This window comes from Chiloscyllium plagiosum, chromosome 14, assembly GCF_004010195.1.
Source record: "Chiloscyllium plagiosum isolate BGI_BamShark_2017 chromosome 14, ASM401019v2, whole genome shotgun sequence".
Classification (NCBI taxonomy): Eukaryota; Metazoa; Chordata; class Chondrichthyes; order Orectolobiformes; family Hemiscylliidae; genus Chiloscyllium; species Chiloscyllium plagiosum.
Window position 1 is genome coordinate 616,735 of NC_057723.1, and position 13,326 is coordinate 630,060.

The window sequence follows — 13,326 nt, forward strand, 5'->3', positions numbered from 1 at the left end:
GAAGAAGTAATGGAGACATTCATGAGGGCAGAGTGGTAGACATGATCTGTATGGACTTCAGTAAGGCGTTTGACAAGGTTCCCCATGGGAGACTGGTTAGCAGGGTTAGATCTCATGGAATACAGGAAGAACTTGCCATTTGGATATAGAACTGGCTCGAAGGTAGAAGACAGAGAGTGGTGGTGGAGCATTATCTTTCAGACTGGAGGCCAGTAATCAGTGGTATGCCACAATGATTGGTGCTGGGTCCAATGCTTTTCAGTAATAAACATAAATGATTTGGGTGTGAACATAGAAGATATAGTTAGTTGCAGATGACACCAAAATTGGAGGAGTAGTGGACAGCAAAGAAAGTTACCTCAGATTACAATGGGATCTTGATCAGATGGGCCAATGGGATGAGGAGTGGCAGATGGAGTTTAATTTAGATAAATGCGAGGTGCTGCATTTTGGAAAAGCAAATGAGGGCAGAACTTATACACTTAATAGTAAGGTCCTGGGGAGTGTTGCTGAACAAAGAGACCTTGGAGTGCAGGTTCAGATCTCCTTGAAAGTGGAGTCCCAGGTAGATAGGATAGTGAAGAAGGCGTTTGGTATGCTTTCTTTTATTGGTCAGAGAATTGAGAATAGGAGTTGGGAGGACATGTTGCAGCTGTACAGGACATTGGTTAGGCCACTTTTTGTGCGCAATTGTGGTCTCCATAAACTAGGAAGGATGTTGTGAAACTTGAAAGGGTTAAAAAAAGATTTACACCAATGTTGCCAGAATTGGAGCTGTAGGGGGATGCTGAATATGTTGGGGCTGTTTTCCCTGGAGCGTCAGAGGCTGAGGGGGTGACCTTATAGAGGTTTATAAAATCATGAGGGGCATGGATAGGGTAAATAGACAAAGATCTTTTCCCTGGGCTGGGGGAGTCCAGAACTAGAGGACGTAGGTTTAGGGAGAGAGGGGAAGAATTTAGAAGGGACCTCAGGGACAGGTTTTTCACACAGAAGGTGTGCATGCATGGAATGAGCTGCCCAAGGAAGTGGTGGAGGCTGATACAATTACAACATTTAAAAGATATCTGGATGGGTATATGAATAGGAAGGGTTTAGAGGGATATGGACCAAGTGCTGGCAAATGGGACTAGATTAGGTTATGCTATCTGGTCAGCATGGATGAGTTCGACTTAAGGGTCTGTTTCCATGACTGTATGACTTTATAACTCAGGAACTCCATGTGTCTCAAATTTATCTTGAACTCTTCAAGGCATTATCTGTCGCAATATGAGACATAGGAACCAAAGTAAGTAATTTGGCCTTGAAGTTTCTTCATTATTCTTCACTGATTTAGTGGTGGCCTTGTCTCCATTTTCTTTCCTAGTCTTCTAACTCTTGACTCCCTTGTTAATCTGCCTTCAGCTATAACAGATTTCCCACTGCTAACCAGTTACCCACCTCAAGGAGCTGAAATTCATATTGATAGCTCAACCCATGCCACAAATAACAGGAGACCTGGAGACTGGGATATACCCCCTTCACACACTCCTTTTGGACTGTCATTGCTCTTGCACTGTTTCATGGTGGTAATTGCAAATTGCTCCCTCCCTCTTCCTTTTTGCTGAATCATGAAACACTCCATTACAATACACCTGGGCCAGGAATGTCCACCTGGTCCAACAAGCCTTCCACACAAACAATGATGTCTAAAGCATTACATACTTGTCAATTCTACCCCCACAGTCATACAATCTGCCTAGTAATAAAACAGAAAACATTCCAGAGCTAACAAGTGGAAACACTATGTTTTCTGTCTAGCCTCTCCTTAGGTGATCCAAAGCAGACAATCACATGATTTAGGTATCATCTATAAAGATTCTTTCCCAGCAGCTCTCTCTTGAAATGTAACGGGAATCAGAGTCAGTGCATCATCTGATAAAAGCAGAATACTGTGAATGACGGACTTTACAATAAATAACTTTGCAGTTTTCTGGATATAACATTGACGGCACGGTGGCTCAATGGTTCGAAATGCTGCCTCACAGCACTAGGGACCCAGGTTCAATTCCAGCCTTGGGCAACTGCCTGTGTGGAGTTTGTACATTTGCCCTGTGTCTGCGTGGGTTCTCTGAGTGCTCTGGTTTCCTCTCACAGTCCAAAGATGTGTAGGTAGGTGAATTGGCTATGGGAAAGCTTCCATAGTGTTCAGGGATGTGCAAGTGAGGTGCATGAGTCAGGGATAAATGTAGAATAATAGGGTATGGGATATTCTTCGGAGGGTCAGTGTGGACTTGTTGGGCCAAAGGGCCTGTTTCCACATATTCTATTCTTACAGCTTCACATAAAAATCTCTATCTTTAGTGATTGGTTCTCTCGGTTATGCATTCATTCTGTTTTTAACATGAACTCTGGATCAATCTATTTTTTAGCTATTACCTCTTGGTCATCTTTGTGTGAAGCCACAGGAGATGAATGAGATCCTAAGTGAATATTTCTCATCAGTATTTACCATGGAGAAAGACATGGAATCTAGGGAACCCAGGGAGATAAATATTGATGTCTTGAAAAGAGTCCACATTACAGAAGAGGAGGTGCTAGGGATCTTAAAACACATAAAGGTAAATAAATCCCGGGGACGTGATTAAGTGTATCCCAGGACATTGTGGGATACTAAGCAGGAAATTGCAGCACCCTAAGCAGAGATATTTGTATCACTGACAGTCATGGGTAAGGTGCTAATGATGTGCCATTCTTTAAGAAAGAAACCAAGGAACAGCTAGGAAGTAAGTTTATGAATTTCTTTCGCAATGTCTGTCTATTACAAAAGCTGACAATGTATACTGAAGGCTGACTTTTCCTCCTCCTAAACAGTTTATATTCCTGCCCCCAACCCCAATGATAAACTGGAATTGCATGTCAATTGGCACACGGGAGAGCTGTCTGATTCGTGTACAAGCCTCTGTCTGATCACCTCTGTTTGATTCCTGAAGAAGGGCTTATGCCCGAAATGTCGATTCTCCTGTTCCTTGGATGCTGCCTGACCTGCTGTGCTTTTCCAGCAACACATTTTCAGCTCTGTCTGATCACCTCAGCTCTGCAAGATCCAACCACATTAGCATTTCTCAGGGCTGTAACACTACTTACCATCCGAGGTTATCTCTTTCTTCTGCAAAGTGTAATCTTTTAAAACCACTTCTGAACCATTGCTCCTCAATATATTTTGGCTTCTCACCTCCTTTTCGCAGCCTTGGGGATATCCTGCTCAATTCAAAACAAGAGTTTGCTAAACTAAGTGTGGAGAAAGTGAGGACTGCAGATGCTGGAGATCAGAGCCTAAAAATGTGTTGCTGGAAAAGTGCAGCAGGTCAGGCAGCATCCAAGGAACAGGAGAATCGACGTTTCGGGCATAAGCCCTTCTTCACTAAGTGTGGCAAAATAAATGTGCGGTTTCATAACCCTGAATCAGTCTCTGCATTAAATAACAAGAAATAAAACTATCATAGATCCTCGCAATTCAGAGGCTAGCACAGATTACATGGGCTGAATGATCTCATTTCTGATTCAAGTACTCTATGCTGGGAACATGCTCGAAGTGACTTATTGCAAGAAGGTGGCTGCAGACAGGAAGAAATTAAATATATTTGAACAATTAACAACATATTTACAGTACAACAGTAGGTATGGCAAGCTTCTAATCAGAAAAGTCAATTATCTTTGCTTGCCTTCTGGCGTTTTAACATATTCATTTAATTTTTTTTATCAGTCTGTAGTGCTTAGGCTCAATGGACTCAAAGAATAGAGCAATTTGTTCAAGGAGTAGAAAAAGATGATGTCGAATATGAAAAACAAAATCAGGGTCAAAAGTCATGGATTGAACCTAACCAAAGGGAAACTTGCATTGCCATCAGAAATCCCATCAATCAATGAGATCTGTTACCTACCTTTACTTATCTTGATGCCTATGGATAACAGGGAAAAAGTGGTGACTGCAGATGCTGGAGATCAGAGTCGAGAGTTTGGTGCTGGAAAAGCACAGCAGGTCAGGCAGCATCTGAGGATCAGGAGAATCGACATTTTGGGCATAAGCCCTTCATCAGGAATGAGGCTTGTGGGCCGGGAAGCTGAGAGATAAATAGGAGGAGGTAGGGCTGGGGGAAAGGTAGCTGGGAATGCAATAGGTAGATGAAGGTGGGGGAGAAGGTGATAGGTCAGAGAGGAGGGTGGAGCAGATAGATGGGAAAGATGATGGGCCGGTCAGGAGGGCAGTGCCAAGATGGATGCTTGGGACTGGGATAATGTGAGGGGAGGGAAAATGAGGAAACTGGTGAATCCACATTAATCGCGTGTGGTTAGAGGGTCCCAAGGTGGAAGATGAGGTGTTCTTCCTCCAGGTGTCGGGTGGCTAGGGTTTGGCGATGGAGGAGGCCCAGGACCTGCATGTCCTTGGCGGAGTGGGAGGGGGAGTTCAGTCACGGGGTGGTGGGGTTGGTTGGTGCATATGTCCCAGAGATCTTCTCTGAAAAAATCTGCAAGTTGACATCCTGTCTCCCCAACATAGAATGTTGGTTGGTTAGCTCAGCTGGTTAGAGCATAGTGCTAATAACGCCAAGGTCATGGGTTCAATTCCCACACTGACTATGTGCAGGGCCAGTGTAGTTAGCAGTGCTGTGTCAGGGTTGGTGATCACTTTTGGGGGCGACATGGTGGCTCAGTGGTTAGCACAGTTGCCTCACAGTACCAGGGACCCAGGTTCGATTCCAGTCTAGGGTGACTGTCTGTGTGGAGTTTGCACATTCTCCCTGTGTTTGTGTGGGTTTCCTCTCACAGTCCAAAGATGTGCAGGTCAGGTGAATTGGCCATGCTAAATTGTCCATAGTGTCAGGTGCATTAGTCTGAGGGAAATGGGTCTGAGTGTGTTTCTCTTCGGAGGTCGGTGTGGACTGGTTGGGCCGAAGGGCCTGTTTCCACACTGTAGGGAATCTAATCTAAAAAAAAGCCTGGATTTATTGTCAAGTTTCTTAACAAGATGGTGTTAATTACTGCCAATGACAATTTCTGGCTTTCCAAATTGCCTGTTATGACAGCAAGCGCTCTCTTTTTATTTTTAAGTTTTGAATTTTCTTTAAAATGTGAAAGTTCATGTTTTTCTCTGTCTTTCTGCTTTTTTTAATCCAATGTTTCTTTCTTTCACTTGATTTCTCTTTCTCTCCCTTATTTGACATTGAATTTACCTGCTGTAATTCACACTCCTCCGTGCTGTTAAATTTACAATCAGTCAATCTGATTGATTAAGGAGATAACCTGTTTGCCCTGTTCACTCAGGCCCACAGGTGTCACATTCCTGGTGCTGTCTTTCTGTGAGCCTTTACTGCCTGCACCTTCCCCCATGGAGATTGAACAGGTTAAAATGTGCCCAATGGGCCATAGGGTACTACCTCAGCAGATTATGGGTCGATAATTCACCCGTCGTCTCTCTTCCTTGGTGCTGTCGTATATTTCCAAAGTTCGAGGCTTCACTTCAAACCTTCAAAATTTACATTTTAAAAAATATATTTGCTTGGCTTTTCTGTTTGCTAGAACAGCTTGTACCTGATGAACTGATGAGGGGAATTTTCTGGTTTTGTTTCCAGTGACACATTGCCACAGGTCCTTCCACTTAACTTGTAACTGGGATCCAAAATAAAACTCCAAACTCACTGGGACACAACCACAGATGGTGCAGATGCCAGGAAGTAATTGTGGCTGAATTGATCCAAATTTGAAGCAAGTCCTCTCACGGGAATGATTTCATCCTGTGCCCAGTTCTGAGACAGGACAGTTAAGGCTGCCATAGTTCCCTCGGCTCAACTTGATGCGAGCGGGGAGATTATAACAATCTCCATGAATGCACGTACTAACAAATGTATACATGACTTGTTTGTGCTTGAGATATATCCAAACAATTTGTTCCATTAGCACAAACAGCTGCACTCAAACCCACTCAGAGGATCAGATACCAAATCCAGTTTAAGTCACTGATACTCAAAATAAACAAGTCTCTTGGAACCTGTTTGGGATATATTTACAGCCACTGCTTTGTAAATTGTCTACTGATTACAAGCAATACGTACCTGCCGAAGCATACCTGAGAAGAATAAGGTTACACAATGGATCTCAGGTAACGGATTCCATGTCAGCATAACTTAGTGATGATGGTTTAAACTGCCATCAGACATAATGTTTCAAGGTTATATAACACTTTGCGATAGCATGTCATTTTATCAAGATGATTCACTGAAGTGAGCAAAGCTTGGCTCAATCCAGGCAAAATAAAAAAGGAAACTCAGCTCCTATCCCAACTTCTCTCAAAGCATGCTCCGTTTTGATGTCCAGGGAGGGGATGGTAAGCTGAAGCACTGGCCAAAGCGTTACCCTGATCCTCTTGCCCTGAAGGCCAACTTCTTCACTTTGCCTTCTTCACTGCCTGCTATAACTGCATGCTTACTTTCAGCATCTGTGAGAGAAATCGGAGTTAACATTTCAGGTCTAATGACTCCCCTGAAGAGTCACTGGACCATAACGTTATCTCTGATTTCTCTTCCTCTATGCTGCCGGACCTGCTGAGCTTTCCCAGCAATTTCTATTTTTCTTCCTGATTTCCAGCATCTGCCATTCTTTCAATTTTATGTTCAGTTTCAGTGACTGGGGTATGAAGACACCCAGGTCCCATTGCATCCCTTACCAATTTATCACCATTCGGTTATTGAGCTGTCTTCCTGTATTTGCTACAGAAGTGGAAAGCCTCACGTTTATCCGCATTATACTTCATGTGTTACGCATGTGACCATTCATTCAGCATGTCCAAATCACACTGAAACCTCTCTGCACTTCCTTCCAGTTCACCTCCCACCGAGCTGAAATGCAGTAAAGTATGAAGCAATTCACTCTATAAGGAAGATTGAAGGGACATGATGTAAATCAAAGAAGGCTTTTCTCCAGGGGTGCAGGATCACCAGGACCCGGGGGCATATGCACATAGATCATTGGGCAGGTCAGGCTCCGAGAGTAGTTTATAAGTCACACAAGATCCTGAAGTTCACAAGCCAAGGCATTGAGTACAACAGCAAGTGAATGCTAATCAGACTTAGTTCGAGAATTGAGTGTAACAACTCATTTTAGTAAGATGTGACAGCAATTGAGATAGCACAGGGACGTTTCACTGGAATGGGTTCCCAAAAAGAGGGATTGGAGTTCTGGGTGTAAATTGGTGAAACTGGGCTTGCTTTCCTCGAAGGATATAAAAGTGTGCCACTGGAAAATCACAGCTGGTCAGGCAGCATCCGAGGAGCAGGAGAGTCGACATTTCAGGCAGAAGCCCTTCATCATGAAAGGTTCTTGCTTGAAGAAAAGCAGGTTGAGAGGATTTAAGATAGGTGCTCAAAACCAAAGGGAGGGCATCCAACAAAGAACATGGAACAGTACAGCACAGCAACAGGCCTATCGGCCCATCAAGTCTGTACCAACCATGTTGTCATTCTAAACTAATTCCACCTGCCTGAATGTGGTCCATATTCCTCTTTTCCCTGCTTGTCCATGTGTGTATCAAAATACCTTAAATGTTGCTATTGTATCTGCTTCCAACAACTCCCTAGCAGCATATCCCAGACACCTAACACAACCCCCTGCATAAAAACTTGTCCTCCAAACTTTCACCTTCTCACCTTAAACCTATGCTCCTAGTATTTTTCATATTCACCCTATCCATGCCTCTCATAATTGTATATACTTTGTCAGGTTGCCCCTCAGCCTCTGATGCTTTAGGGAAAACAATCAAAGTTTCTCCAACCTCTCCTTGTCATAGAGGTAAAAACAATGACTGCAGATGCTGGAAACCAGATTCTGGATCAGTGGTGCTGGAAGAGCACAGCAGTTCAGGCAGCATCATAGAGAGGTACAGCATGGAAACAGACCCTTCAATTCAACTCATCCATGCCAATCCCCAGATATCCAAAATTAAACTAGTCCCATTTGCTGGCATTTGGACCATATCCCTCTACACCCTTCCAATTCATGTACCCATCCCGAGGCCTTTTAAATGTTGTAATTGTACCAGCCTGCATCACTTCCTCTGGCAGCTCATTCCATACACGCACCACCCGCTGTGTGGAACTGTTGCCCCTTAGGTCCTTTTTAAATCTTTCCCCTCTCAACCTAAACAATACCCTCAAGTTTTGGACTCCCTTACCCTGGGAAAAAGACCTTGACTATTCACCCTATCTATGCCCTTCATGATTTTATAAACCTACAAGGTCACCCCTCAGCCACTGACGGTCCAGGGAAAACAGCCCCAGCCTCAGTTCCCTCAGCCTTTCCTCATAAGACCTTCCTTCCATACCAGGCAATACCCTAGTAAATCTCCTCTGAGCCCTTTCCAAAGCTTCCACATCCTTTCTATGCTGCGGTGACCAGAACTCCGGGTGCTCCGGTTTCCTCCCACAGTCCAAAGATGTGCAGGTTAGATGAATTGGCCATGCTAAATTGCCCTTAGTGTTAGGTAATAAGGGGTAAATGTAGGGGTAGGGGTATGGGTGGGTTGCGCTTCGGCGGGTCGGTGTGGACTTGTTGGGCCGAAGGGCCTGTTTCCACACTGTAAGTAATCTAATCTAATCTAAACTGTATGCAATACTCCAGGTGCGGCTTTACCAGTGTCTTGTACAGCTGAAGCATGATCTTGTGGCACTGAAACGCAATCTCACTACCAATAAACGCCACCACACCATATGCCTTCTTAACAACCCTATCAACCTGGATGGCAACTTTCAGGGATTTATGCACCTGGACACCAAGATCTACGCTACCAAGAATTTTACCTGTAGCTCACTATTCTGCATTCCTGTTATTCCTTCTGAAGTGAACTACCTCACACTTTTCCACATTAAACTCCATTTGCCACTTCTCAGACCAGCTCTGCATCTCAGCTATGCCCCTCTGTAACCCACAACATACTTTGGATCTATCCACAACTCTGACCACCTTAGTGTCATCCTTCTACTAACCCATCCTTCTACACCCATGTTCAGATCTTTGATAAAAATGACAAACAACAGTGGCCCCCAACAGATCCCTGTGGCACATCACTGGTAACTGAGCTCCAGGGTGAACATTTTCCATCAACCACCATACTCTGTCTTCTTTCAGCTAGCCAATTTCTGATCCAATTTGCTAAGTCACCTTCAATTCCAAAACTCTGTGTTTTCTGAAGTAGCCTACCGTGTGGAACCTTATCAAATGCCTTACTGAAGTCCATATACACCACATCAACCACTTTACCTTCATCTACCTGTTTTGTCACCTTCTTGAAGAACTCAATAATGTTAGTTAGGCATGACCTACTCTTCACAAAACCGTGTTGACTATGTCTAATCAAATTATTCCTTTCCAAATGATTATAAATCCTATTTCTTATAACCTTTTCTAACACCTCACCCACAATCAAGGTAAGGCTCACTGGTCTATAATTACCAGGGTTGTCCCGACTCCCTTCTTAAACAAGGGACAACATTTGCTATCCTCCAGTCTTCTGGCATTATTCCTGGAGACAATGACAGCAAAAAAGATCAAAACCAAAGGCTCTGCAATCTCCTTCCTGGCTTCCCAGAGAATCCTGGGATAAATCCCATCTGGTCTAGGGGACTTATCTATTTTCAGATCTTCCAAAATTGCTAAAACCTCCTCTTTGTCAACCACAATCCCATCTAAGCTAGTAGCCTGTATCTCCACATTCTCACCAGTATTGCCCTTTCCAATGTGAATACTAACAAAAGGTATTCATTAAGCACTTCCCCATCCTCAGATTCCACACACAACTTCCCACTTCTATGCTTGATAGGCCCTAATCTAAGTGTAGTCATTATTTTATTCATGATACACCTGTTGAAGGCTTTAGAGTTTTCCTTGATCTTATCCACCAAAAACTTCTCATGACCCCTTCTTGCTCTTCTTAGTCCTCTCTTTAGATTTTATAATTTATAACTCTCAAGCCCCCGAACTGAGCCTTCACGCCTCATCCTCACATAAGCCTCCTTCTTCCTCTTGACAAGAGCTTCAACCTCTTTAGTAAACCATGGCTCCATTTCTCAACAACTACCTCCCTGCCTGATAGGCATAGACCTATCAAGGACCCGCAGTAGCTGTTTCTTGAATAAGCGCCACATTTCAAGTGCGTCCATCCTCTGCAATTTCCTTCCCCCATCCTATACATCCTAAGTCTTACCTAATCGCACCATAATTGCCTTTTCCCCAGTTATACCTCTTTCTTTGTGGTACATATACAGAACTGAATTATGGTCACTATCACCAAAGTGCTCATCTATCTCCAAATCTAATGCCTGGCCGGTTCATTCCCCAGTGCCAAATCCAATGTGGCATCACCCCTTGTTAGCCTCTCTACATACTGTGTCAGGAAACCCTCCTGTACACTTTGAACAAAAACTGACCCATCTAAACTACTTGAACTATAGTATTCCAGTCAATATTGGGGAAATTAAAATCCACCATAATAACTACCTTGTTACTCTTGCTCCTATCAAGAATTGTCTTTGCTATCCTTTCCTTGACATCCCTGGAACAATTCAGAGGCCCAACAAGGTGACCTCTCCTTTCCTGTTTCTAACCTCAGCCCAAATTACCCCAGTGGATGAGTCCTCAAATGTTGTCTCAAATGCTGTAATACTGCCCTTGGTTAACAATGCCACTACTTTTACTATCTTCTCTGTTCTTATTGAAACATCTCAATCCCAGAATCTGCAAAAACCATTCCTGTTCCTGCTCTACCCATGTCTCTGAAATGGCCACAACATCGAAATCCTAGGTACCAACCCATACTGCAAGTTCACCCGCATTATTCCGGATGCTCCTGGTGCTGAAGTACACACATTTCAAACCAACATCCTGATTGCCGGTGCCCTCTTGTAACCTTGTAAAAATATCCTGATCTCACTACCCTCAACCTCCTGTACCCTGGAAGTACAATTCAGCTTCCCACCCCACTGCAGCTTTAGTTTAAACCACACTAGCCCGCACCCCCACCCTCCCCCCTACCCCGGACAGTAATAGCAAATTTTTCCCCCAGGATATTGGTACCCCTCTGGTTTTCTGTAATAATGTCTCACTAGTGTTTTTTAACATATTCAAATTTGTGCATAATGTATTTTAGTTGTTGTCTCCTATTAACTGAATTAACATTTTAATTGTTTTTCATGAAGTTTGCTGTTTTCATTTACATTTCTTGTTCACATTTTATTTTGCCTCTCCCAAGAGATGACACTGTTATGGGGGGTGGATGATGGAGAGTGGAAAAGGATTAGTCAGCAGCTGATGGAGTGATGGAGAACTATTGGTGAGAACAGTGGTGAGAAGGAGTGATTAACCATGATTCTGGACGCATTATGATATGTGTGAAACTTGGTTGACCAGTTGATGTTCAAAGCCCCATTAATTTTCTGGGTTCACACTCAATCAGAATACATTCGTAAGAATAGTGAGCAGGAAGAGGTCATTAAGTCACTAGCACCTACTTTGCTATTTGAATTGATCTTGACTGATTTTTTAACTCAACTCCATACTTTCTGAATTAATCTAACTTCAGTAGCAGGGAAATGCTGGAGTCTGTTACAAAGAATGTGATAGCAAGACACTTAGAAAATATCAACAGGACTAGACAAAGGCAATATGGATTTGTAAAAGAGAAATAATTTTTGATAAAATGACTGGAGCTTTTGAAGATGTAACTAGTAAAATAAATGAGGGAGTAATAGTGGATGTGGTGTATTTAGATTTTCAGACAGTTTTTGATCAAAGCTGATAAGATGTTGGGTGCAAGATTAAAGCACATGGGAGTGGAAGTACTATACTTGCATAAATTGAGAATTGGTTAGCAGACAGAAAATAGAGAGTAGGAATAAAAGGAGTTGAAATAACTATTCAGAGAGTAAGACAGTGACAAATGGGCTATTGCTTGGATCAGTTCTTGGGCTCCAGCTATTCGTAATTTAATATCAATAATTTGAGTGAGGGAACTAAATGTAATTTTCAAGTTTTCTCACAACACAAAACTGGCAGGAATTATGAGTCCAGAGGAGGAATTAAAGCAGCTTCAAGGCAATTTGGAGAAGTTGAGTGAGTGGGCAGACATGTGGCAGATACAGTATAACTTGGATAAACTTGGATAAATATTTTGTCCACTTCAATGAGAAAATAGAATGGCATAGCATTATCTAAATAATAAAAGATTGGGAAACGTTGATGTGGAAAGAGTCCTGAATGCTTTGTCGACATGCCACTGAAAACATGCAGGTACAGCAAGCAGTTAGGAGGTAAGTGGCATATTGGTTTTCATTGCAAGAATGTTTAAGTTTCGAAGCAAGGAAGTCTAACTGCAACTGCACAGGTCCTAGTTCAGACCATCCTGGTATACTGTGTGCAGTTTTGGTCTCCAACTGAACAAGAAATGTTAGTGTCCTGTGGAAGGAGAGCAGCAAAGGTCCATCAAGATGATTCCTGGGATGGCAGGTTTGTTGGTTGAGGGTCAACTAGACTTTATTCTCTGGGGTTTTGAAGAATGCGAGAGGATCTTTGACAGGCTGGGCAGTCAGGATATAGTGATGATGTCTCCCTGGTTGGAACCCCAGATCCACCTTAGGATACAGGGAGGCCAGTTAGGCTGACATGAAGAGAAATGTCTTCACTCAGGCAGTGTCAGCCCTGTGGAGTGCTCTACCACAGCAGGCGGTACCGAACAAGTCATTGAATATATTTAAAATAGAAAAAAAAGGTTTCTACGCATGCAAGGGAAGAGAACAGCATTGTTACAGATAATTCCTGATGAAGTGCTTATGCTTGATAAGTTGATTCTCCTGCTCATCGGATACTGCTTGACTGGTTGTGCTTTTCCAGCACCACACTCTTCAACACTGATCTCCAGCATCTGCGGTCCTCACTTTCTCTGCACAGATCATCAGCCAATGATTATATTGAATGGTGAGCTAATTCAATGGGCCAAGCAGTCTATTCCTGTTCCTCTTCCTATGTTTCTATTCCTTGATCCTCCATAAGGGTTTCAGAATGCTGAGAGGTGGTTACCCCAACTGGTTTGTCAGTGGTGGGGTTGTAATGCTGAATGATACCAACAACACATGTTCAATTCCCATACCAGTTATTATGAGGGGCTCTCCTTATCAACCTCCCCACCCACCTCACCTGAGATGGATTGTCCCTCAGGTTTAACCATCATCAGTCATCTCTCAAATGAGAGAGCAAACCTATGGTCCGGGAGGACTATGGTGGCTTTAGCTTCAAAATACTCAA

At 43.2% G+C, this 13,326-nt stretch overlaps 1 non-coding gene across 1 annotated transcript; it reads left to right on the forward strand.

Moving 5' to 3' along the window:
* Positions 1-4,546: 4,546 nt before the first annotated feature.
* Positions 4,547-4,620, forward strand: trnai-aau. The gene has a single exon. It is a non-coding gene; the product is annotated as a tRNA-Ile (tRNA).
* The last annotated feature ends 8,706 nt before the right edge of the window (positions 4,621-13,326 follow it).